General features: G+C 43.9%; 1 protein-coding gene and 1 long non-coding RNA gene across 4 annotated transcripts in view; one reads left to right on the top strand and one right to left on the bottom strand.

The window, feature by feature from the left end:
• The window catches only part of TSHZ2 (teashirt zinc finger homeobox 2), a 443,868-nt gene that overhangs the window by 23,423 nt on the left and 396,537 nt on the right, over positions 1–23,908 (bottom strand). The window lies entirely within an intron of this gene.
• Positions 20,131–21,839, top strand: LOC144298536 (uncharacterized). 3 transcript variants are annotated; one of them, XR_013365464.1, is made up of 3 exons: positions 20,131–20,251; positions 20,799–20,948; positions 21,679–21,839. It is a non-coding gene; the product is annotated as an uncharacterized LOC144298536 (long non-coding RNA). The 3 variants fall into 3 exon arrangements; XR_013365463.1 differs by lacking the exon at positions 20,131–20,251 and adding an exon at positions 20,263–20,546; XR_013365465.1 differs by lacking the exons at positions 20,131–20,251; positions 21,679–21,839 and adding exons at positions 20,263–20,546; positions 21,258–21,672.

The following is a 23,908-nucleotide window of genomic DNA, read 5'->3' as shown; positions in this document are numbered from 1 at the left end:
CTTTCATTTCACAAACCTCTAACTGAAATCCAGCATTTCCTTCACATCTGTATGTAGACACCAAATCACAGTAGTAGTAGCCATATCAAGATTTTCACCACCAAGGGCAGCCCGGGTGGCTCAGTGGGTTAGCGCCGCCTTCAGCCCAGGGTGTGATCCAGGAGACCTGGGATCGAGTCCTATGTCAGGCTCCCTGCATGGAGCCTGCTTCTCCCTCTGCCTGTGTCTCTGCCTCTCTCTCTCTGTGTTTCTCATGAATAAATACATAATCTTAAAAAAAAAAAAGATTTTCACCACTAATATTTTCACCAAAACATTACAGGTACTTTTATGTCACATTACAGTTGTTGAAGATATCTTGCAGCGTCATATACACTTATCTTTACTTTGAAATCATAGTGATCATTAGCCTTAGTGCTGGTCCTGCTGTTTAATGTACATAAATTCATTTATTACACTGTGACACATTGGCTTCTTTAGTATTTGGTAACTGTACTTCCATGATTCTTAAAAAACTCTTAAGTATTTTTTTTATGTCTTTAAAAGTATTAGTTTTAAGAAGGGCTCCTTGGGATTCCCCAGATGGACAAAAAAGTTCACAGCCTGAAACAATGAAAAATTCTCATAGCCTAAGGAAAACAAAGACTCCTTCAGTGAAGTGATTCTTAACCTAAGACGAGCATTATGGGAAGGTTGGTGATGTCTAGAATTTTGAGCAGCAATTGTTACGCAAGTTCTTCAAGTTTATGGCAAAGACAAGAGATGACATTATAAGTGAAATTTTGCTTTTTGGTGTATATGTGTGTATGCATTTGTAAATACTCATTTGTTTATTCATCTTGTCTGGAGAGAGGATCTGTAGTTCTCATCAGATTCTCAAGAAAGTTCTTAATCCAAATACAAGTTCAGAACCACTATGCTGGATGGGGACTTATTCTGAACCAGGAGTGATTTAGGAACAGTCTTAAATACTCAATATGGCTACTATCTGGAGACTTTTATTTCTCTAAATACCCCTCCCCAACCCTGGTCTATTTTTATGCAAATGCAAAGCCTCAATTTCATCCAAAACCAAGGAAATTTCTTACAAGGATCTAAATAAATGGCCACGAAAGTGTTTGTATGAAAGACTCCCTCAATATCTGCTTTTATATGAGGAGGGGGCACCAGCGGCTTGCTAAGTAAATCTTCATTATCACATAAGTGACTTTCCCCCTGTGGTTTTAAATTAAGATACCCTGGACACTCTTCTTTCTTTCTTCTACTCCACATACACAGTCAGACAGCCAGGAATTTTGATTAGACCTCCTCTATTATTAGAACACGGGGGGAAAAATTCATGGCTGGTCAGAAGGACCCCAAGCTAGGAAAGAGAAAGGTAATCATTTAATTTGTTGTTGTTTCCATAAATCAGGGCCCAGTCATCAATTTCACCACATATTTGAGAGCACATGTTATTGACAATGTGTTCGTGGAGAAAAATGGAGTTTGTTGGCAAAGTTGTTCCATTTTCTAAAGATTAAATTGTTCATTGTACAGGCCGCCATCTGCCCTCCCTGGAAGAGATTTAGTTGCTGGCAGAGGCATTCAAAGTCTAGAAGACAAAGTTAAATTTCTTTTTTTTTTTATTGCTATGCATAACCAAAGGCAAGTTCATTCATTCATTCATCCATTCATTCCATATTTATCAAGTGTTTCCTATGTGATGTCAGATAGTTTCCAAAGAATGGTTACTTGTGGAAGGATCACATCCAGCCTTGGAGCTGATTGCTAATCCTGTGGTCTTCATTTATGCATGGGACCCCTGAAGAGGGTCAGCATTTCTGTCTCTTGACCCAACCTGTGTGCTACCAGGAATCTACCCGCAGACATGTGTTGAGTAAGACAAGTCTCTTCCCTTCAATAAGCTTCTAGTCTCTAGAGGGTTCATAAAGCAGACACAGCTAACAGTAACATATATCTTGAGAAAACCCAAAAAGAGGCAGAGCTCATTTTTGGATAGGAGCTTCTTGGAATCACTGAGTAGAAGAATCTGAAAGAACTCTGACATAAAATTTTCCATATATAATATTCTTTTATACACACACACCATCCTGTTGTAGAAGTAGGTGTTGATGCCCCCATATCATGGCGAAGATATTGAGTCTCAGAGATGATCGGCTTAAGTTCACATAGCTAAGATAGTTTGATGAAAGGTTCTCCTTCTCTTTCATTTTTATTTATTTTTATTTATTTTTATTTATTTATTCATAGAGACACAGAGAGAGAATGAGAGGCAGAGACACAGGCAGAGGGAGAAGCAGGCTCCATCCAGAGAGCCTATGTGGGACTGGATCCAGGGTCTCCAGGATCACGCCCTGGGCTGCAGGCGGCGCTAAACCGCTGCGCCACCAGGGCTGTCCCTCTCCTTCTCTTTCAAATGTAGGTTTGGCCTCTGGGTCATATAAAAAAAGGGCTCAAAGTCCCTCAAACTCTTCACAGTTTAAGGTTTAAACCACTTACCTTGACCCATTGCATGAACTGCATCTGAAGCCACTCCTGTCCCATTCATTACTCATCTGAGGCTTTTATTCATTGACTTCCTTTTGTTCCTCACACTGGACAAGGCACTCTAGGTCATGGTCTTGACTATGATTTGGGTCTTTATTTTCAGACTGTGCTCTCTTGAGTAATCCTAAGTCTATCCATCTTCAGGTTTGACCTGCTTCTTAGACTTTCCTCAGCTAGGTTTTTCCAGACCCTACTAGCAAACCCATTCATTAACTCAATTAATTCACTCAATTAATTTTTTTTTTTTTTTTTTTTTTTTTTTTTTTTTTTCACTCAATTAATTATTATGTCTCTACGGTGTGCTTACTATATACTAAGTGATGATCAAGAGTGAAACGATCCCTACTTTTATGGTCTAGGGAGGAAAATATTTTGGGGCAAACACAAATAATTAAGAAATTACAACAGAGGCAAACATTATGCAGAAAATCATGTGGATTCATGAGAAAATATAGGGGGTTCTAATCTAGTCTGCATGTGTGCTTGAGTATATCTTGGAGAAGAGAGAGGATGTCACAATAGGCTTCTATGAGGAGGGTCTTTTATGTTAGGATCTGAAGAATTAGTTGAAACAAAACCATCCAGATAAAGGATTAAAGAAAGAATTCTTGGGGCACCTGGGTGGCTCAGTCAGTTAAGCATATGTCTTTGGCTCAGGTCATGTTCCCAATGTCCTGGGACCAAGCCCTGCGTTGGGCTCTCTGCTCAGTGGGAAGTCTGCTGCTCCCTCTCCTTCTCCCTCTCCCTTCTGCTTATGATCTCTCTTTCATGCTCTCCGTCTCTTTCTCAAATAAATAAATAAAATCTTTTTTTTTTTTAAAGATTTATTTTATTTATTCATGAAAGACACACGGAGAAAGAGGCAGAGACATAGGCAGAGGGAGAAGCAGGCTCCATGCAAGGAGCCTGATGTGGGACTTGATCCTGGATCCTGGGATCATGCTCTGAGCCGAAGGCAGACGCTTAACCACTGAGCCACTCAGGTGCCCCAAATAAATAAAATCTTAGAAAGAAAGAAAGAAAGAAAGAAAGAAAGAAAGAAAGAAAGAAAGAGAATTCTTAGAGAAGACCCAAAATAGTTGGCCCTTAGACAGTAATGAATTTGACTTGTTCAAGGAACTGAAAGAAAGCCAGCGTGGTTGGGGCGCAGAGGCAAGATATCCCTAAGCACTCTAAGTCATTGAGGTTAGCACAGACATTTTCAGTAAAATAATTATTCTTTGGCCCAGCATATTGAATATCTAATAAGATCTGCTTTCCAAAACAAGTTTGGGATGTATGGTTTATAAAAACATGAATGCTTTATTCCCTATGGCACATTTGAATGTTTTAGTTGGTTGACTTTTAGATCTAGATGGTTATGAACCAGGAAATAAGAAGATTACATTCTGTCACTAAAGAGGAATCATCACAACTTTCACACTCTGTGTGTGCAGTGCAAAAACTTGAGACTGTCCTTTATCTAGAAGAGTTTTATAATGTTTTTCATGAATGACATAAACAATATGACGTATGGGTTTCAAATTTCAGTCAACTTTTTCCAGAAAGATTTTCCAATCTGTTTCCCAAGATGTGCACTTCAGGCTGGGGAAGTGAGATTTATGGTCTTTTTTTTTTTCTTTTCTTTCTTCTTTTATTTATTTATTTATTTTTCTTTTGGCTTCTGAGCCTGAAGAGTGGTGTTTAGGGTGGGAAGAAGAGAAGGACATTGTAGGGAGAGGATAAACTCTCAAAGCCACAACTTGGCACTTTTTGTTTTCTTTTCCTGGCAGCCTACATGAGTACTAGAGGGAAAAATGTGGTCTTCAGAGTTTCCTTTCCAGTAAAATTAGTAATAATCCCTTGCTAAATCATCAGAGATAATAGAATAAGGACAAACGGTTTTTGTATAAGTTCAAGAAAAATCAGAGACTATATATTGGCAACAAAAGCAATCCCTGTGATTTTTGAAGCCTCCATCGTCAAGGCAACCAAAATGCCTTACATGTATTCTTTTTCTTACCTTCACATATCTCTTGCAATGTAACAAAAAAACTCTTTAAGGAGAAAGGGATGTATTTTAAGGATAGTAAAATGAGGAGGTCAAAAGCACAAGCAAAATAATTGGTGGAGCAAATATATCCAGTATTGCTATGTCTCAGTTCCTTTCAACAAATGTTAAATGAGTAAGGCGTAGCCACAATTTAGGAAGAGGGTTAAGATATGGCTACTTGTTGATGTATTTGTTTCATCAGCAAGCACTTGAACATTTACTCGTGTCAGGCCCTGACTTCAATAAAAGGGTCTCAGCAAGTATATTAGGCAGATGGGGGTCTCTGCTCACAGGGAACAAATTTATAATCTGGTAAAGAAGGTTGAACACAAACCATGTAACAAAAAACAGATCAGTGTTGCCAAAGGGAAGTTAAGGCTGCTCTGGAGGCTTATAAGTGGTGTGATGAACATGCACAGAAGTAATAGCATCACAGAAAAGACCCTGGGACACTCTTAATGTAGGGGTGGAGGGGAGAGATGGGTGCCATGAGGCAGTAATCACATATAATTAATGAATCAGAGAACAAAAGAAGAAATGGGGGGAAGCTGAGATAGGCCTGGAAGAAGAGGAGAGGACTTTAACACAGGAAGATGGGGCAGGCAATCCTTCACATCGAGGGAACAGCCAGGTGTAAGGATGGAGGCTTGTTTGGGGAAGTGTTGGTAAGTTCATTTACCCAACACAGCGCTTAAGAGATGTGATATGATGCTACTTATTCCCCGCCTTTTTTTTGTCTATGTATTTCATGTATTTTTTTCTTTTCTTTTCTTTTCTTTTCTTTTCTTTTCTTTTCTTTTCTTTTCTTTTTTCTTTTCTTTTCTTTTCTTTTCTTTTCTTCTTTTCTTTTCTTTCTTTCTTTCTTTCTTTCTTTCTTTCTTTCTTTCTTTCTTTCTTTCTTTCTTTCTTTCTTTCCTTTTTTTTTGTCATTGTGACATAAACTCAGTTAGGCCAGGGACATTGTCTACCTTCTTCAGGGCTATTACTGAACACTTCAGCAGTGTGTGACACATGGTGGGTGCCTCATGAATATTTGTTGAATGAGTAAATGGTAGTTACAGACAATTATATAATTATTGCATCCTTACTAGGTGCTAGACACCATGCTGAGAGCTATTACTTCTTATTTAACCCTTACAACAACCCTGTGTATGGGGAGGAGGGAGGACACTGAGGCTGAGAGAATCTTAGCAACTTGCCCAAAAGATCCCAGCCAGGATGTGAACCAAGAGCTCTCTGATTCTGGGGACCAGATGTCTAACTCCCATGCGATCCTGCCTTCCAGCATGACCCAGTGGTTCAGACTGGCTACCAATTAACATCAAAAAGGCAGTCTGGGGTGATCTGGGACAGACAACAGCAAAGTATTTGGGGAGGTGATGAGTCATCAGATATCTATAGAAGAGACTATTGTGATAAAGTCGGTTCCAGTTGTCCTCTCTATATACAGATGATGATTACACGCACTGTGTTTTGTAAGGGTGTGCAGATTGCTCAAGAAGTTTTTAGAAGGATCCTCTTTTGAGGGTCTACTCGGCCACCTGCCAAAGACAGTGCTTATACAGTCACTAATCTTTCTAGCAATCTTGCGAGGTGATTGTCTTGGTTTTCCTTTTCCAGGTGAGGAAAATGTGGTCCAGAGAAACATTAAATTATATGTCCCAAATCACACAGGGTAATAGGAAATTGAATGGAATTTCTTTGTTTTGTGACACTTTGGCTAATGCCACAAAATTAAGATTATTGGAGCTGCACACTTCATATTTTCAAGGAAGCTGCCACATGCCACCTTAACCACATAATGAAATTAACATCACCAGTAATGACATATCAACATCGTGGAATCTCTGATATGATGCACCAAGAAAAGCACATCGTTCCTTTTTTTTTTTGGTGTTCTTGCCCAGAGCACATAACTTCAATCTAATCATGACGAGATAATAGGCAAACCCAAACTGGGACACGTTCTACAAAACAACTGATCGGTTGTGGTCAGTGTTAATGTCAGAAAGGACAAGGGAAGATTGAGGGATTTTTCACAGATGGGAGGAGAAGGAGACACAACAACTAAATCCAATGTGAGAGCCTAGATTAGCAAAATTTAGGAGCCGCAAAAGGAAATTAGGGTAATAGTCAAGTAAGGTCTATAGTTTAGTGAATATTATTGAGCCAATGTTCTTTTCCTGGTTTTGGTAATTGCATTGCGGTTAGGTAAGATGTTAACATCACAGGAGGCCGGGTTAAGCTTCTCTCTACTATTTTTGCTACTTTAAGTCTAAAATAATTTCAAAATAAAAAGTAAAGAAAAATAGAAAGGGGGAGTAGAGAAATTGCTATTTTCACGAGATTTATTAAATGGTAGAACAGGTCATTGATCACCATTTTTCTTACCTGCCACTAACCCATCTAGGAAAAGACTAGAGGGATTCATTGAAAAGCTGTCGAGGGGACCACAGAAGCCAGGTGAGTGACTCTACAGGAAGCACTTGAAGGAGTAGGTTCTGGTGAGGAGGGGAGAGGAGCACCTAATTTCTTGTTGGGCAACGTTTATGCAGCAGACTCTCTGGTCTACACTCATGACTATTGAGACGGAGCAAAAGACATTGGAGATAGGAGGCAGAGCAAAAGAGGGACAGGCAACTCCTTACACTCTCACACTTTTGGTAAGAAAAAAAGATGTGGAAATTGTCAGTAAGTCAAGAGCTCTCTTGCTGCTTGCTGGTACCCAGCCCTAGACGGAAAAGAGGCATTTAGTGGCAAGAACATGGAGAGTGAACCACGAGAGGGCAGGGGAAGTGTTTAGGGGAATCAGAAGTCATCTGGAATGGAGCACATCTCCTACATCAGGATTTGGGACTTGCACGGAACCCTACTAGAGAGTCAGACCCTAGATGCCAGCCCCACAGGGGGCCCTGGCTGACAAAAGATGCTTCATTAATATGAGGGGTTGTCCTCCTTCCCTCCCATCCCTCCTTTTAGGATTCAACACATCCAAGAAAAAAAGGGGCCCAGAGGAAGAAGGGTAGTAGAGGGGCGGGGGGTAGTAGAGAAAGAGTGGAAGAGCTGACCTTGGACTCCCTTGTACCAAGGCTGGGACAACCAGAGTGACCTGGCTCTGCTCCACATCTCTCTCATCCTCTAGGAGGCTAGTGTGGGCTGTTGTGAAAGCACTGGCATAGGTACAGAGTAAGCAAGTGCAATCATCGCGGAATCTTTTCAAACCATTGTTGGCATCATATCTGCTAACATCTGATCGGCAGAAGCAAGCCTTGCAGCTGAGCCTAGATTCAGGATGAGGGGGTATTACAAAGTGACATGGGTGAAGAGCATGGATAGGAAGGGTAAAGACTGGGGCCATTGGTGCCATCTACCACCCAGTTTTGGAGGTACGTGGAAGAGCTGGTTCTAAAGGCTGGGCTCTTTCTGTAGGCTCAGCTGGCTCATTTACCATTGGGCAAGTTTTAATTGATCAAGACAGGGGTTCCAAGTAGGATGGCATGACATGGGGATCATACAAGGTCCAAAATCATCAAAGTTGCCCTTTGGGTTTCTTCTCTTGTTGTGGGTTTCATTTCCCCACAGTGCATTAGTATCCTTGCTGCTCTGGCCGGGAGTTGAGATGATTCCTGGGATCATAGTTTTGAATGCTGGCCAATTCTCACAGTTCCCGGGTTGCTGGCCAGCCCTGGCACCAGCTACACTAGAGCTGTGGCATGAGGCATTGGACTTCACTGGACATCCTCTCCTTGGCCAATTTCCATCGCCAATGAGTAGAGTACTCAAAAAAGTCAGTTAAATTAGGCTTGGTAAAGGGACACTGCATCTTTGAGTAATGAGGTTGGGAAACAGGGAAAACATTTTCCACTAGCTCATGTCTCACTGTATGGCATTCCGATTTCATGACACTTCATAATAAATCATTGCTTATCACTCACATGGGAACGTAACATGGCTCCAGTTAAGATTCGTTAGTGATTGTCAAGAAGAAACATGAATTGCTGTATATCAGGGCTTCTTGATCATCTTCCTGGCCACTGTAGGCACTTTTTTATCGTTATATTTACTGTAACTGTTGTTTAAAGCATAAATAAGTGGAAGGAAAGAGCACCAAATATGAATAATGAAAATAAATTTATCTTATTTATGTGTTTATGCAAGCATTTGACAATTATTCCACACAGCAGTTTGCATCGAGAGTTGGTAGCTGCTGCATTCAGAGAAGTCCATTTCCCTGCGAGCTGCTCCCTCTCTTTTTTCCTCCTTTATTCTTTATGATGTGAAATGCCAGCATATTCATAGTTGAGGTTAGCGGCCCCGGCATGTGTGTTATTCCAGCCCGAGACTGGCTTACTGAACCATGGCAGCCTTGGTGCTCACAACAGAGGCCCTACTGGCAGACACATTCGTTGCAGCTCTTCATTCTGATCCAAGGGAGCAAGGGATGGATGGGGATGAGAAAAAGGAAAGAGCCAGCAGTTGGGCTGAGGGCCAAGATGCAAAATAAAACCTTTAATTGCAAGATGATCCAGCTGGTTTGCTATTGGGATGAACAAAGACTTTGGTGAGCGAGTCCTGGCTGTTGAGCCAGACCACCCGGGGAGGTTTGCGATAGAAGCACCGAAGGTTATAGGGCTTGTGGACCCTTCAGAGTCGCCCAGATGCTTCCTCGGCTGGGGTGGTTCTGGGTACTTAGGGAGGCTGCCAGTGTTCATTGTGGATGGACGGGAAACCACAAGCCGGTCCCTGAAATGCTGACAGGGCTCCCTGATTAACTCCTGCCAAATCGACTTCCCCAGAGTGGCCTTGCAGTCATGTCAACCTCTCTCAACTGCTTCCTGGTGATTCCCGGTAGAACACTGCAAGGCTGACAGCAAGGGACTCACCCTGCCCTGATCCTGCTTGCTCCCACCATACCATGCACTAAACAGAGCCGCAGCTGCCAGTAGGGACGGCCATCAGCAGCTCTGTCACTGGTACCTGTAGAACTTTCTGGAAGAGTCAAGTTCCTGAGCCCTCTGTGGAGGGAAGACATTGCCTAGCAACCATTTCTGTTTCTTGAGAGTGTCTGGAACATTCCAGATTGTTCTATAGAGAAACACAACTACTTCGGAGTTAGAAATAGGAAGGAAGGTTTTCTGGGGGCCTGGGGCTGTCGTAAGCCATGGCCTGCAGAGCCGTGGGCTTGACACTTGGAAGAGGAATTCTGTCTAAACATAGGGTGACCTACTGGTTTGTCTGGGGCTGTCCTGTACTGGGAAAGCCCTCCGTCCCAGGGAACCTAGGGTGTTGGTTGCCTTATTTCCACTCTAGACTAAAGGTTCCTGGGGATACTTTTCCTCGCTCTAGTCCTTCCCTTGGTCCTCACATCGCTGGTGTTTCTTTCCCAAATGGCTAGGAAAGCCAATGTGAAGGTCAAGTTTGCAGACTGCGAAGGCAGGCAAAACAGTGCTCACCATCTCTTAAATGGATGATGCCTTATGGTTCCTCCGTTCACTCCAGCACGTTCCCTGAGGGCCCCTGTGTGCCCTCCACAAGCTTCAGTGGGCATGAGCCACCACTGCTGGAGGAACTGCTACTTCTCAAGCTCATCAAATCATCAAGTACTTTCAAATCATTATCTCCGCTCCTCAGACCGACCCTATGGACTTTGCATTATCTGGCCCATTTTACAGATGCGACAAGTATGGCTCGGAAGGGGTTAAGGGACTTGTCCAAGTTCTCCCAGCCATTAAGTGACAGAGCTACTAGATCGATCACAGAGCCCTCTCCATGTAGTGTGTACATTCACACCCTTTGACTTGTTTTCAGCCTTGGAACGACGTCCGAGGGCCGGGGAGACAGATGAGAAACCGGAAGCTCAGAGAGGCTGCACAATTCAATCAAGGCCACCCAGCGCTAGTGAGAGGGATAATCCTGTTCTAAATCCACTTCTACCTGGAAGACCTCCAAATCTGTGCTCGTCCGTGGAGGAAAAAAAATGAAGACCGGCGTTTCTTAAATTTCTCTGCTCTTTGGGATTGTTAAAGACGCAGTCTGAACTGTGCTATTTCATATTTGAATGGTCTTAAAGTGTGTTGATTATATATTAAAATGGTACTTCCCATGTTTTCTAAATATTTAAAAGATCCCTCTTAAACATCATGACAGAAACATTAAGCTCACTTACCAGATTTATAATGGCTTTAAAAAAATTCATGGTGCTTCAAATAATTCATCACTACGTTTGGTTGGGGGAGACGAAAGGGTGGCCGCTTGCGTGCAGGAAAACACATTGGCAAGAAAATGTGGCAAACGCTTCCGGTAAAGGTGCCCATTTGGAATTAAACAGTGATGGATACCGAGGACCCCTTCTTGGTGCAAACCGCAATGTTTGCAAGTGGTTGTGTCTGGGGATGGGTTGGCCCACTCAGTGCTCTCTCCAACAACCCAGGACGGGCTATGGGAAAGGCCTCCCGCCCCTGCGCACACAACTGAACTTTTCTCTGAAGCGGGATGAGAAATTACTGTAAATTGGGTTTTACTTCCAAAATGGTTTAATAACCATCACACACGGAGCTCTGGTCCACACAATGCACAGCTTAATTTCATCGCCAAGCTCTCTGCCAGCTTAAAAACAGATATCGAAACAGGGGAATACATATTTGACAACGCTGTTAAGGCAACTTTGCTAACGATTTTTGAACAACCTCCAACCGAGGCCTAAATGCCGACAATATCCATAAACAACTCTATACTGCCCAATTAGGGAGACAGAGACACAGCGTCCTGTCAGGAGATTTGCATGGCTAAGAGTGGGAGATCAGAGAGCCGTGAGGGATGGCTCCGAGTGATGGGGGCGCGCAGACGGATGACTATCATTACGATATTACGGGGACTCACACCTTCCCAATTACTGGCAGGATTCATTAATTACCAGTGCATTTCCCTAATAGAATCCGCGCTCCGGCTTATCAGCGCCTTCCCTCTGTCTACCTAAACCCCCACTCAGCAGTCGGTCACCTATGAAAAATTAGACAGTGCGGCTTCGAGTGGCCTATTTAAAGGAAAAAGAAAAATGAACGTGGGAAGAGGAGGGAGAAAGTGCAGTCACGAAGAAGTCGAAAGTAACAGACACAGCATTCTCTCCACGCGGGGCTGTTTTGCCTTCTGAAACTGCCACGGAGGGAGGGTAGTGGCAGCTGCAGGGAGATTCGCTGTGCTGAGTGTGGGAACATCACCATCTCCTTCACACACACACACACACACACACACACACACACACACGGTTAAGCTCATGCGTTCATTCCCAGCCTAAAGTCTTCTAATGACTTTCCGTTATAGATTAAACATAAAATCTAAACTCCTGCCCATGCCTCGAGCCTTAGCTTCTCTTCCTCCCTTCCAACTAAGCCCCACCTACTCCAGGCCTTCTTTCTGCTCCTCTAATACGTTAAATTCATATCTGCCTCAGGGCCTTTGCACTTGCGCAACGTCTTCCTCTAGAACATGGTTTGAGTGGGCCACATTCAGCTTGTAGCTTGCTTTTGTATAGCCCTTGAGCTGAAAACGTGTTCACATTTTAAAGGGTTAGAGGTGCCAAGAAGGAAAGAAAGAAAGAAAGAAAGAAAGAAAGAAAGAAAGAAAGAAAGAAAGAAAAAAAGGAAGATGGGAGAAGGGGAGGGGAGGAAGAGGAGGAGGAGAAGGGGGAGGAGGGGGATCAGGAGGAGACAGGAAGGAGGGCACAAGTTCTGCTGACACCTGGGTTAGGACAACATCCTCTCAGACCTTTCCAGAATTGGCTCATTTTCTCCCCCCCCCCCCCATTCTCCACCCAGAGAAGTTTGCCCCGAACACTCGGTCTAGAGCAGCCACCTGTCACCTTCTTCCCTCCTTTGCCTCATTTCCATCGCAGCCCTCATCCCCAGGGGATGCTGATTCATTAGGTGCTTCGCCCTCGACTCCGGCTGCACTTTAGAGTCACCCAGTGAGCTGTTAAAAATGCCGATGCCCAGGCCCGACTCCCAGATTGGTGATTCCCATCAGTCGGGCCCGGGCCCCAGGCATTGCTCTCCGTGCATTTTCAAGGCTTCGCCCGTGATCTTATTAGCAGCCAAGCTGAGAACCCCAGGCCACGGCGGGTCTCTTGCCGCTGGGATGTTGGCCCGGCGACACGGAGCGTGCGTGTGTCTTGCCTGCTGCTGTGGCCCTGGCACTCCCAACAGTGCCCGAGACGGAGGAGCTGCTGGCTCTACGTTCGATGGATGAATTAAAGAATATTTATCATCTATACGTACAAAGAATTGAGGACGACAGCAATGTGACAGTGACGTAGGGTCTCCCAAGCGCAAGTTATGCATCAAAAATGGGTGACAATTCCAGGAACCCCGCGTGCGGTTGCAGGAGACTCAGCCCCCATTAAGGATAATGGAACGTGAACCTCCCGGGCTGTCATCTTGTTACTATCAACAGCATTATCGGTTATCAACTGCTTTTACAATTATGCACAATGATTCTCCCGGCACAAAGATTCAGCAACCGCCGAACTCGCTTCCTCTTTTAAATTAAATATACTGAAAAGAGCAGAGATTTCAATCCTTCATCTGTTCACAGATGAAAAAACATTTCCAAATCGTCAGCGATCACATTCTTTTTTTTTTTTTTTTATTCTGAGGACGGCCAACTGTTCCCAGTGATTTCGATTACATTTCCTACCTATTATTTCATGTAATGGCATCCCTTAAATTTTAAATTAGCTTTGAAGAATAAAAATAATTGAATTCCTGCTGTTTTGTGTACATAGAGGGTGACAGGAGCTAATGTGATAATTTAAACTGTAAATGAGTCTTCACTTTGTGTTCATTAATTACAGCTAATTACTGAATTACAAACCTTCTTGGTTAGGCACTGTTATGTATTCATGTAGCATGTTGAATCTCCAGCTGGTATAAAACTGTTTTATAGACTTACAAGCTGACACACCAAGCTACCACTGAAACAATTCAGTTTGAAAACAAGGGGGGTGGGAACACGTAACTGCAAATGCTTCTTGGAATTAAAAGAACAGACACAGTGCCTCCAACTCATATCTTTGGGGATAGAGGATCTTGCACGTATAATTAGAACAATTCATGCCACAGGAAAGAAAAAGAGCGCTAGGCTGTTCTCCACTCTGGGTGAAAATCTATACTATAGCATGTAATTTGTGAGACTCAAGTGTTCTGCCCTTATCTCCTTGTTCCCTAGAAACTAAGCATCATAATTATTTATTAACTGATCCTGCTTTTAATAACAGAAGCATAAAGGATGCCAGAAATCCTGCCCATTTTTCATGACCAGAAATGGCTGGAAAGAAAAGATTCAAACAGACAGGTCAAGGACTAGGTCACAGCGAATTCTTTCTTATTAGGTTAAAAACAACATTTTTTTTTTCTCATAGTGAGCAAGGCAGTTCGGATTATTAAACATTAGTGTCGTCTGCATAATTTCTGCCTCCAGATGGAAGGCTCTGTGATGTCTGGTTGGCCGAGATTTTCCTTAAAAGACTTAGTTGGAGAAACACTTGCATGGATGCGTGATCTCCGTGGCCCTTACGACCAGAAGGAGAAGCGCGTGAAGCCGGTCGGGCTGTGCTTTAATCTCCTGACTTTGTGTTTTTCATTCATTCATTTCCTAATTTCACCCAGTATTTATTTTATGAGGAACAGAATGGAAGGCTCTGTGAGGTCCCAAAAGATGAATCATCGGGGATTTTATACCTGCCGCAGGTAATTGTTGTTCTGTCTGGGTAACAAGGCTGATTGGCCTTCAGGGAACCACTTCTCTCTTGTTTTCAGGTCAGGTGCTTGCGTGGGGCTCACCCCACTTCCGAGACACAGGGCCAGGCCCGATTCCAACCTGGCCAATCAACCCCCGTGTTCTCGTCTGGCCAGAGTGCTTGGTCCCAGGATGGGCACACGACCCAGGTGGGTCCAGTGAAAGATTCTCGCTGGAACTCCTTTCTTTGGAGAGGCTCAGCCTGGGCTGCTTCCTCAACCTGGGGTGCTTCCTGAGCCACCACGTGGTGGAGAACGTGCCTGGGGATTACGCTCCTGCAGAGGAAGCAAGGGCTGAGGGCCAGAGAAGGCCAGATTTCCAACGACGCCGTGTAAGCACGAGATCCAGCGTTGCCTGAAGCTGGTGACCTTGATCTTCAAGGGAGCCAGTAAAATTGCTCTGTGCTTAAGCTGGGTTGAGTGGATTTTTTCTCACATGTAATCTATAGTTCTGACTCACACCTGCATGATGATAAACCAAGATACGGATTGATACATGTCACACCAGAAGACTCTGTAGGTGCCCAGAGGAGGGGAGGATCTTTTCTAGTTTGGGAAAACCAAGGCTACTGGGAGGCTTTCTAGAGGAGGTGGTGCATCGGCAAGGCTTTGAAGTAATGGAAGGCCCTATATGGGAGGAGGCAAGGGGAGCAAGAAGATGGGACTCCCAGGGAAGCCTGGGACCTGTAGCAGGATCCTACAGAGTTTCTGGGCCAAGAACACACGAGAAAGAGGGAAAACCCAGTTGGAATAAACCCTGAGGCCAGACTCTCGGGATCTTTGTTGAGGTTTGTTACACAGGGTGTCAAGTGTAGACGCGGAGATAGACCCCAGGGTAGAGTGGGTCCCACCCAGGGCAGTCTCAGAAACCCTGGCTTCAGTTTTGTGAATTTTGCCTTCAGGATGACTTTGGGCAGGACTGGGATTAACTGGGTGGTTTGGTGGAGGGGAAGGAAAGGAAGGCACGTTACCGTCCACTGTTTACCACGGGTGGGGATTCCATAGGCTCAGTCTCCCGGAGACTGTCCCACAGTGAGGTTCTCACGCTCACACATCGGGGCTCTGCAAGGTGGCAGCCACGATCACTGAGTGGTTATGTTTTGCCAGACGGTATTATATACATCAGCAGCAACAAAAGCAACCACAGCAGAGCATAATCGAGTGTGTTCTATGTTCCAGACTCCGCACTAAGCCTCATGATGAAAACAATACAGCACCATCATTATTATTATTGAAAACAAAAATTAACAGAGAACTGACTACGTGCCAGGTATTGTGCCGAGTGCTTCCCCTGCATTATCTCAATACATTTTCACACTGGGCCTGGGATGTACAGAGTGTTATCACACCCATCTTACAGATGAGGAAACTGAGTCTCAGGGAAGTAAAGTGACTCACCCGAAGTCACACCATTGGCAAGCAGGGGAACTGGGCCTAGAACTTAGGAGAACCTGATGCTCAAGTCAATGTTCTTTGCCGCCATACTATTAATGTCTCTCCTTATTTTGATTTTTTCATATGAATCAGTTTTTGACCTTTGTTTGGAGTTCTTTCTGCACTATGAGCTCACCATTCTGGAAAAAAAGAAACAGATAAGAAGAGGGCCATTGCATCGGTGCTCCCCATCACACCCTCGTCTTCGTCTTAGTGAGCTCTTTATTGCTACCTTTGCTTTAGCTTCCCCCTTGGTCTCACTAGTCTGCATTTCCTGGCATCTTGTTCTAGAATCACACACGGTGCCTGGCACGCGGCAAGTACTCGGAAAGTGTTGCTCCAACTGACCTCCACTCAGTTAAAATAGTTTCTTATCTAAATTTTTAAAGAGCCAGTATGGTTTCCAAACCAAACGGGAATTCCCTGAAGAAAGGTCTAGATTCCTGATTCAGAAAGTTTCCTGTCTTTCTCATGGTTTGGGATATCATATATCCTGGGCTTCTGGGGTTTTGTTTCCTTTCTTTTATATTCACAGGCATTTAGAAATATGCGAAGAGAAAGCACACATTCTCTTTTTCCACTTGGGGGAATCTGGGGTTGCCCTTAGGTGGACCAGTTTGGACAAACACGCGCAGGAAGCAGAGGTGGCCCTGGTATATGCCCAAGCAGCTTGGTCTCCTGAGGCGGCTGCTCTCAGCTTGGCCAGAGCCCTGTGAACACCTGAAGCCCTTGGTGTGAGGCAGGTGGCCACAGGCTTGTGAGCGGACCTCGAGAAACCTCAGAAATGCCTAGAAACTCCAACTACGTCTACACGGAGCATAATGGTTTCTGTTCGCCTTGTGGCTGTCCAGACTTCCTCAGTGCTCTTCGTGTCTGGGTGTTGGTTGTAGCTGGGAGCTGGCACTGACCTTAATAACCACGTGCAAATCGAGTCAAATCTCTCCTAAGGGACAGCTCAAGGGTCTTGCTTGACTATGTCTGGCCTTCATGAAACCCACCATCCTTGTTCTTCTTCCAAACCCTGTTTCCAGGACCACCTCGCTTACCACTTGCTATCATTCTGTCTTGCAGAGCTGGGAAACTACTTATCGTGATGGTTCATCTTGATACGGCAACCCTTGCTGTATTGTTAACACCCAGAAGGTGAAGACAGTGGCTTTGGGGTTCCTCTGGCTTGGGTTCAAGCCAGGATTTGCTACTTCACTGAGGGAGCTACAAGGAGCCACTTTATCTTTTGCAAATTTTACTTCCTCTTCTGTAAAATGTGAATGATGATAACACCGTGGGGTCCTCGTGACTTTTACATGTGATAGTGTATCTGAAATACCTAGTGGTCATGGTCGGTCCTCAGATGGTCATATTTGTTGTGGCGGTGATAATGGTGATGATGATGGCATCTAATATTGTTTATATAGCCCCTTGCACCCGGAATGTTTTGGACCAACAATATTTACTTAGTCTGCATTTGGTGATTGATGAATGCTCATTTGGAATGAAACTGGATCCCCAACTCCCTGCTGGCTGCTGGGAAAGGAGGACCTGGGGGAGGAAGGGAGAGGAGGGGTGACAGCGCATCCTTGCCATGGGGATAGTCCTCAGGATAGACACGACTGTCGCCTACTCAATATCCATCCCCCTTCTTCCCTGCTGATAAAATCCTGGCTTTGTTTTCTGTGGCAATGTGCCCAACCAAATACTCATGTCACAGGATCTTGCAACTAGAGATGACAAAATTACACGGTCTGGCTGTGGAAGTTTAAGTGGAATTCTGCTGGGTTTCTGCAAAAGGTTTGGCCTTCTTGAGAAGAGGGGACAAAAGTGGCCAGGACACACAGTTATCTTACTCCTCTTCTTACCTTGCATAGGGCCACCACGTCTAGTGGCAGCAGCCATCTTGCTGTAGGGAGGTGACAATTGAGAGATTCACAGGGGACACCTTCTAACATCATTAAACCATTGGCCCAATGGGTCAGCAGTCTCCTCCTGGATGGCATGGTGGCCAGAGAAGAAAACCATGATTTATTTAAATTGCTGTGTGTAGTCTCTTATTTGCAGCCTAAAGCACTCCTGACTTATAACCAACCTGCTTTTCTTTGACTGGAAAGGGATCCCTGGAAGCCCAACTGAGAAAACAGATTCTCTAGTTTGGCATGAATAATATGCAGAAATAGCCATCAGCTTCCCCTAATAATGCAACAAGAGCACACAAAACCATGGGCAGAACAGCTAATAATAATAACAGCCACGGGTTAAATATTAATTCTGGGTCAGATGGAGCCTACTACTTGGCACATAGTAGGCATTAGGGGAAAATTCTAAACTATGGCATGAAAGCCTAAATGACAAATCCCACGCTCTATCCACAGCTCCATCAAATGGCTTATCCTCCTCCTCCTTCCACCAAACACTTGCCTCACATATTTCCTTATCTTTTTCTGAGTGGTTCACAAGGTTTTTGTAAATATCAAATGAGCTACTAGATGCAAAGAGCTGAAAACACTACCCATCACATAGCAGGTGCTCAATATACATTAGGGATTGTTATTATTGCTCTGTGCCAGGCACTGTGTGACGTGCTTTTCTTGTGTTATCTTCGCAAGATTAACACAAGGACAGACAGCTGAGTGATTTTTGCCAAATCCATTTCATGTTCTGGATGTTAGTTACCCCCATCTGTCAAACATGGACTTAAGGCTAAACCAATCTTCCCTAAACTTCTTGCTGTCATGCATAATCTTTTTGATTTCTGCCTGTATTCTATTTGTTTGAACTTGTATTCTCTCAATCACAAACACCTGTATTCTCTCTACTGTTTGTGTTGACCTAATATGTTTCTTTAATTTGAGTCACTTTTTTTTTTTCCCTGTTAGCCTTATCCGAGTAGTAATATCCATGCGATGATGGATATCTATCAGTGCTTCTCAACCGGGGGTGTTGTTGACTCCCCAGAGAACATTTGGAAATGTCTGGAGACGTTTTAGTTGTCCCTCTGGGGTAGTGATGGTGCTGACAGCTGCTAGGTAGAAGCCAGAAATATTGCTAAATATCCCACAATGGTCAGGACAGCCCCCACAACAAAGATCGATCCAACCTACAAAGTCCACGGTGCTGAAGTTGAGAAACCCTGAAACACACCAGTGAATATCCTTTTTTTTTTTTTAAGACTTTTTTTTTTTTTTTATTTATGATAGTCACAGAGAGAGAGAGAGAGGCAGAGACATAGGCAGAGGGAGAAGCAGGCTCCGTGCACCGGGAGCCTGATGTGGGATTCGATCCCGGGTCTCCAGGATCGCGCCCTGGGCCAAAGGCAGGCGCCAAACTGCTGTGCCACCCAGGGATCCCTGAATATCCTTTAAAACAGATATATAATGGGGCACCTGAGTGGCTCAGTCAGGTAAGCATCTGACTCTTGATTTTAGCTCAAGTCCTAATTCAGGGTCGTGAGATGGAGCCTCATGTCAGGCTCCACACTGAGCACAGAGACTGCTTAAGATTCTTTCTCTCCTTCTCCCTCTGCCCTGCCCTACCCTACCCCTGCTCACTCTTTCTCTAAAAAAACCAAAAACTAAATAGAACCATCCAGAAAAAAAGAGCTCATCCAAGTATCATCCAAATCACTCCATGTCTGTTCAAGAGCAAGGTTACCAAATGTTGGGAATCCCCTCATAAGCCGATTTCTTGAAGTCCCTTCCTCCTCTAAAGCTCAGTGAAGTCACATTGGAGATAGCAGGTTAGTTCTCTTATTACTCAAGGCTAAGAAAGACATTTCTTCAGAAACAGAACATCCTCTTTGGGAAGAAAACAATTCTCATTTCCAAGCAGTTATAAATGTCACTGTGTTTACATGGGGAAACAGTCTGACTTTCTAGACACCATAAGCCAAAGGATTTTCCCGACCTTGACCTGTGAAGCATGTTATTCGCGCACACCATATTCCCTTGAACAGAGCCGAGGTAACAGTTACAATTTCCCTCTGTCTCTGACATTCAAAAAAATTCCAGAGTTACGCCAATGAGTTCCTTGACCACCCTCAGCCTTCAACAATGATTGGGAATAAATTCATTTTCAATTGATTGCAATTGATCCAGAGTCTCAAGACGACATTTGTGATCTGCTTGTCCAGGGCATTCCTCAACTAGGAGTTTCCCGGCATGGAGCCACAGTCAAGGTGAGAGGTTGTAATGAAACAGATGAGCCAGAGAAGTGACTTAGAGTTGGTGCCATGTTGTCTACACTGAACTATAATAATAATACATGCTACCTTTCTGGCATGTTAGGGACACAGTTCAGACTTCATGCTCAGCACAGTCATGAGAGGCTATTCGAGAAGGACTTGTCCTCCCGTGAGCCAATGAGAAGACTGGGTTTGGAGAAGTCCCACAAAGGAAGTTCTAGAACTCCATTTCCTCAGTACCTGATTTGATGACTTTCCACGAGACTCCAGGTAACCTAACAGACACTCCTTTGTAAGATGCCCCCAGAGCCTTCCCATTCCTGGAACTGGTGCTTAGGGAATCATCTAGACCAAGTTACTTAAAGGCTGAGATAGTAGTTGGTATAGCTTGTACAAGGTCTTTCTCAGCAGAGTTCATACCCCCCCCCTTTTTTTTTAGTTCATACCCTTTAGTTAATTTGAATAATTAAGGGATTTCTGGGAGGCCACATTATCTCAGACCCACACCTTCTTTTGTGCACTGTCCCTCACAACCATCCCCTCCTTGAGGAGGTCCTTAGCATAGGTGAGTTTTGCTTAATTGGGCACCAATATTGGGTCAGGCATCTCGGCCTCCCGTCTCTCTTTTAATATGCCTGGAATACCTGGGAGTCAGGATGAAGCTGGTATTTGCTGGGGAAGACTGTGGAGAGGTAGAGACCCATTGGGAAGATTGTATCAAAGATGTTCTTGGGAGGTGCCCTCCCTACAGTTGGTAGAGCTCTTGGGTACTGAGGCTCAAAATAAATAGTGCTCGTTCAGACTTGACCATTTGTAGGCTTGATCTTGGAATGGGAAATCCGAATCACTGCCAGCCACTGAGCTTCACCTCCATCCACCGTTGGCTTGTGGCCTTCTCTGAACTGTGCAAGAGGGGAAAGCTGGATGGAACCCCTCCTCTGGGTGCACCTGCTGGCACGAGCTAAAGGTGAACTTGCACGCTTTCTCGTACAGATTCTGGCGTTTCAGGACAGCGGGGTGGGTGGTGGGGGTGGGGATCTGGCCCGCGCCCCAGAAGGGTAGAGAAAGCTGAAATCACACCTCACGTCTCTCCACAAAGGTTTGATTCTCTTTATGAGTATGATCCGCCAATCCGTAATCAAGGGTTAATTTCACAGCTCACTGCTTCATCTAGCATAATATCCATTCAGACTAATTAAATCTGTCTAATAATGTGAGTGTCTTTGTCTTTGTTCTTCCTCTTCTTTGTTTTACACCCTTCACATCTCATCTCCAGAACCACACGCCATCACACTCTACTTGACAAGCAGAATCCATCCCTAAAATTAAAACATTCCTGACCTATCTGCAATGACAAGGCAGGCGAGCTTCACGGCGCTCCGGCCCATGAAGGGAGCTGACACATTTGTTTTTAATTTCAAAAGAGTAGAAAGTGAAGATCTGACCCCGTCAATCAAGCCCCGTGACAAGTTTAATCATTGGTGCCCCACAAAAATCACGGCTAAATAGGAATGCAAATACTGTATCACAGGGCTCTTATAAATGCTAATCAAGGAGAAGTAATCAACTGACAATTTCACTGATCTCTTTTCTGAAGAAGTCACCCAATGCTCTGTCTCTGGGCCACAAAGAGAAGAGAACAGGACAAAAGGGATGGATGAGGTCCCCCCAACCTTCCTTTTATTTTTTCCTTCCAGGACATTTCTTTTTAAAGAGAGAATTCGTTCTTTTGATCCATTGTTGAACTTTAAAGCAAAGAACTTACGCAGTTATATGTCAAGTGTACTTTATTATCAGTACCCAGGCTGGGCAGAAAACGCACCGAAACTTCCGCTAAAATAAAAATCATCATTTGTCTTTGTCATTAATCTGTTCTCAAATTCTCTTATATCTTAAAAGTGACTGACCTTCGCTGTGAGAGGGGAAGAAAAAAAAGTTTTATAAGTAGTCGAAAATCTGAAAATTATGATCACGGTGACTCAAAAAAAAATAGAAGAAGAAAAATCCCTTTAAAAGACTTAATCCAGGGTTGATGAAGAATTTATAATCATCAGGAAGTTCTGAGCTAAGCGTCTCTGCCCTCAGCATGGAGGCCTGACTATGCTTAGAAAGTCAGACATTGGAGAATATTTTTCATATATCCTTTTATACACGACCTGAGAGCTTTGTGTGTTACCAAGCTTAGAACCTGAGGGGTTTTTTTCCCCCTTGTCTCTATTTTATTATTTTTTTTTAACCAGAAGGTCCTAAAGAAATCCAATTATTGGTGACTTTGTACAGAAAACACTGATTTCATGGAGTCATAACAGGCAAAGAAAAAAGCCAGCACTAAGTTACTCCCAGCTTGTCCAACAATGTTTGTCTAGTCCTATAAAAACAACATTTCAGAAGTTCACGTATTGGCAAGATTAATTCCTGGAGTGCTAAGTACCCCAAGTTCCAAATGTCCCAGGTGATTAGCCTCAACCTAAGGACAGAAAAGTGGGAATTGATGGCTTTGGGGGGTCCTTTGTCATATTTCATGTAAGAAGTGGATGGGCCAAATCTAGCCCGCTGTCTGCACTTATATGGCCCAGGAGCAAAGAATAATATTTGCATTTTTAAAAGGTTGCACACACAAAAAAAGACTTCTTGATATAAAAATTACATGAAATTCAAATTTCAGCATCCACAAATGAAGTTTTATTGCAACCTGGCCACACCTGTTCTCTGACAGCTCTTCCATGGTTGTCTTTACGCTGCAGCAGCAGAGATGAGCAAGTGCAAAGGGGTTGTCCGACCTGCAAAATCTAACGTATTTACTCTCTGGTCCTTTAGAGAAAAAATTCCCTGACCCCTGCTTTATATCAACATGAAAAATTTGCTAGTTCTTGACTGTATCTCAATTTCCCCAGTCCTAGAAATTCTTTCCTCCCAACAACTTGATCGACGTATAACTGACAAAGAAAACTGTATATATCTCAAGTGCCCAAAGTGATGATTTGATATACATATACCTTGTGGAATGGTCACCTCCACAATTAGGTTAATTCACACATCTATCGTCTCACAGAGTTACCTTTTTTGTATGTAGGAGAATGCTTAGTATTGATTCTTTCAGCAGATTTTATGCACGCAGTACAATATTGTTAACTATGCACGCCGTGCTAGACATGAGCTACCCAGAACTAATTCTTCTAAAAAGATTTATTTATTTGAGAGAGGGAAAGAGAGAGGTAGTGAGGGAGGGAGGGAATAGGAGAGAGAGAGAGAGAGAATCTCAAGCAGACTCCCCCCATTGAGTGTGGAGCTCTACATGGGGCTCAATCTCAGGACCCTGAGACCATGACCTAAGCTAAAACTAGGAGTCGGATGCTCAACCGACTGAGCCACCCAGGTGCCCCTGAAGGCTCATACCCTTTGACCAGCATCTTCCCATTTTCCCCATCCTGCCGTCCCTGGAAATCACTCTTCTACTCTCTTTCTATGAGTCCAACTTTAAAAAATTTTTCCACGTATAAATGAGATCATGCAGGATTTATCATTTTCTGGCATGGTTCACATAGCAGGTTCATCCACATGAAACTGTCTCAAATGGCAGGAATTCCTCCTTTCTCATGGCCGAATAATGTTCCACCCTAATGGACGTTATAAATAAATGAACACCAGTGAAGATGCCTCATGTTTTTCAGATGTCAATGTTTAGTTTACTGGGGGAAGGACAGGCTTCCTTCCAGAGAAATGAGGACCTGATCTGTATGTACTAGACCTTGGACCTTCTCTGGCTTTTGGCCACCGTTCTGCGACCCTAGTGTCTGAGGACAGGTAGTTCCTCCCCTTGTGGGGTCAATCGCAGAGTCTTAGACTCTGCCAGCGGCTCCTCCCCCTGGTAACATTGCTTCAAATTAAGATCTAAGTCATTTTGGGATAATAATGGTACTCTATAAA

Source organism: Canis aureus, chromosome 26 (assembly GCF_053574225.1).
Source record: "Canis aureus isolate CA01 chromosome 26, VMU_Caureus_v.1.0, whole genome shotgun sequence".
Taxonomy (NCBI): Eukaryota; Metazoa; Chordata; class Mammalia; order Carnivora; family Canidae; genus Canis; species Canis aureus.
This window is presented reverse-complemented; position numbering and strand designations above follow the sequence as displayed.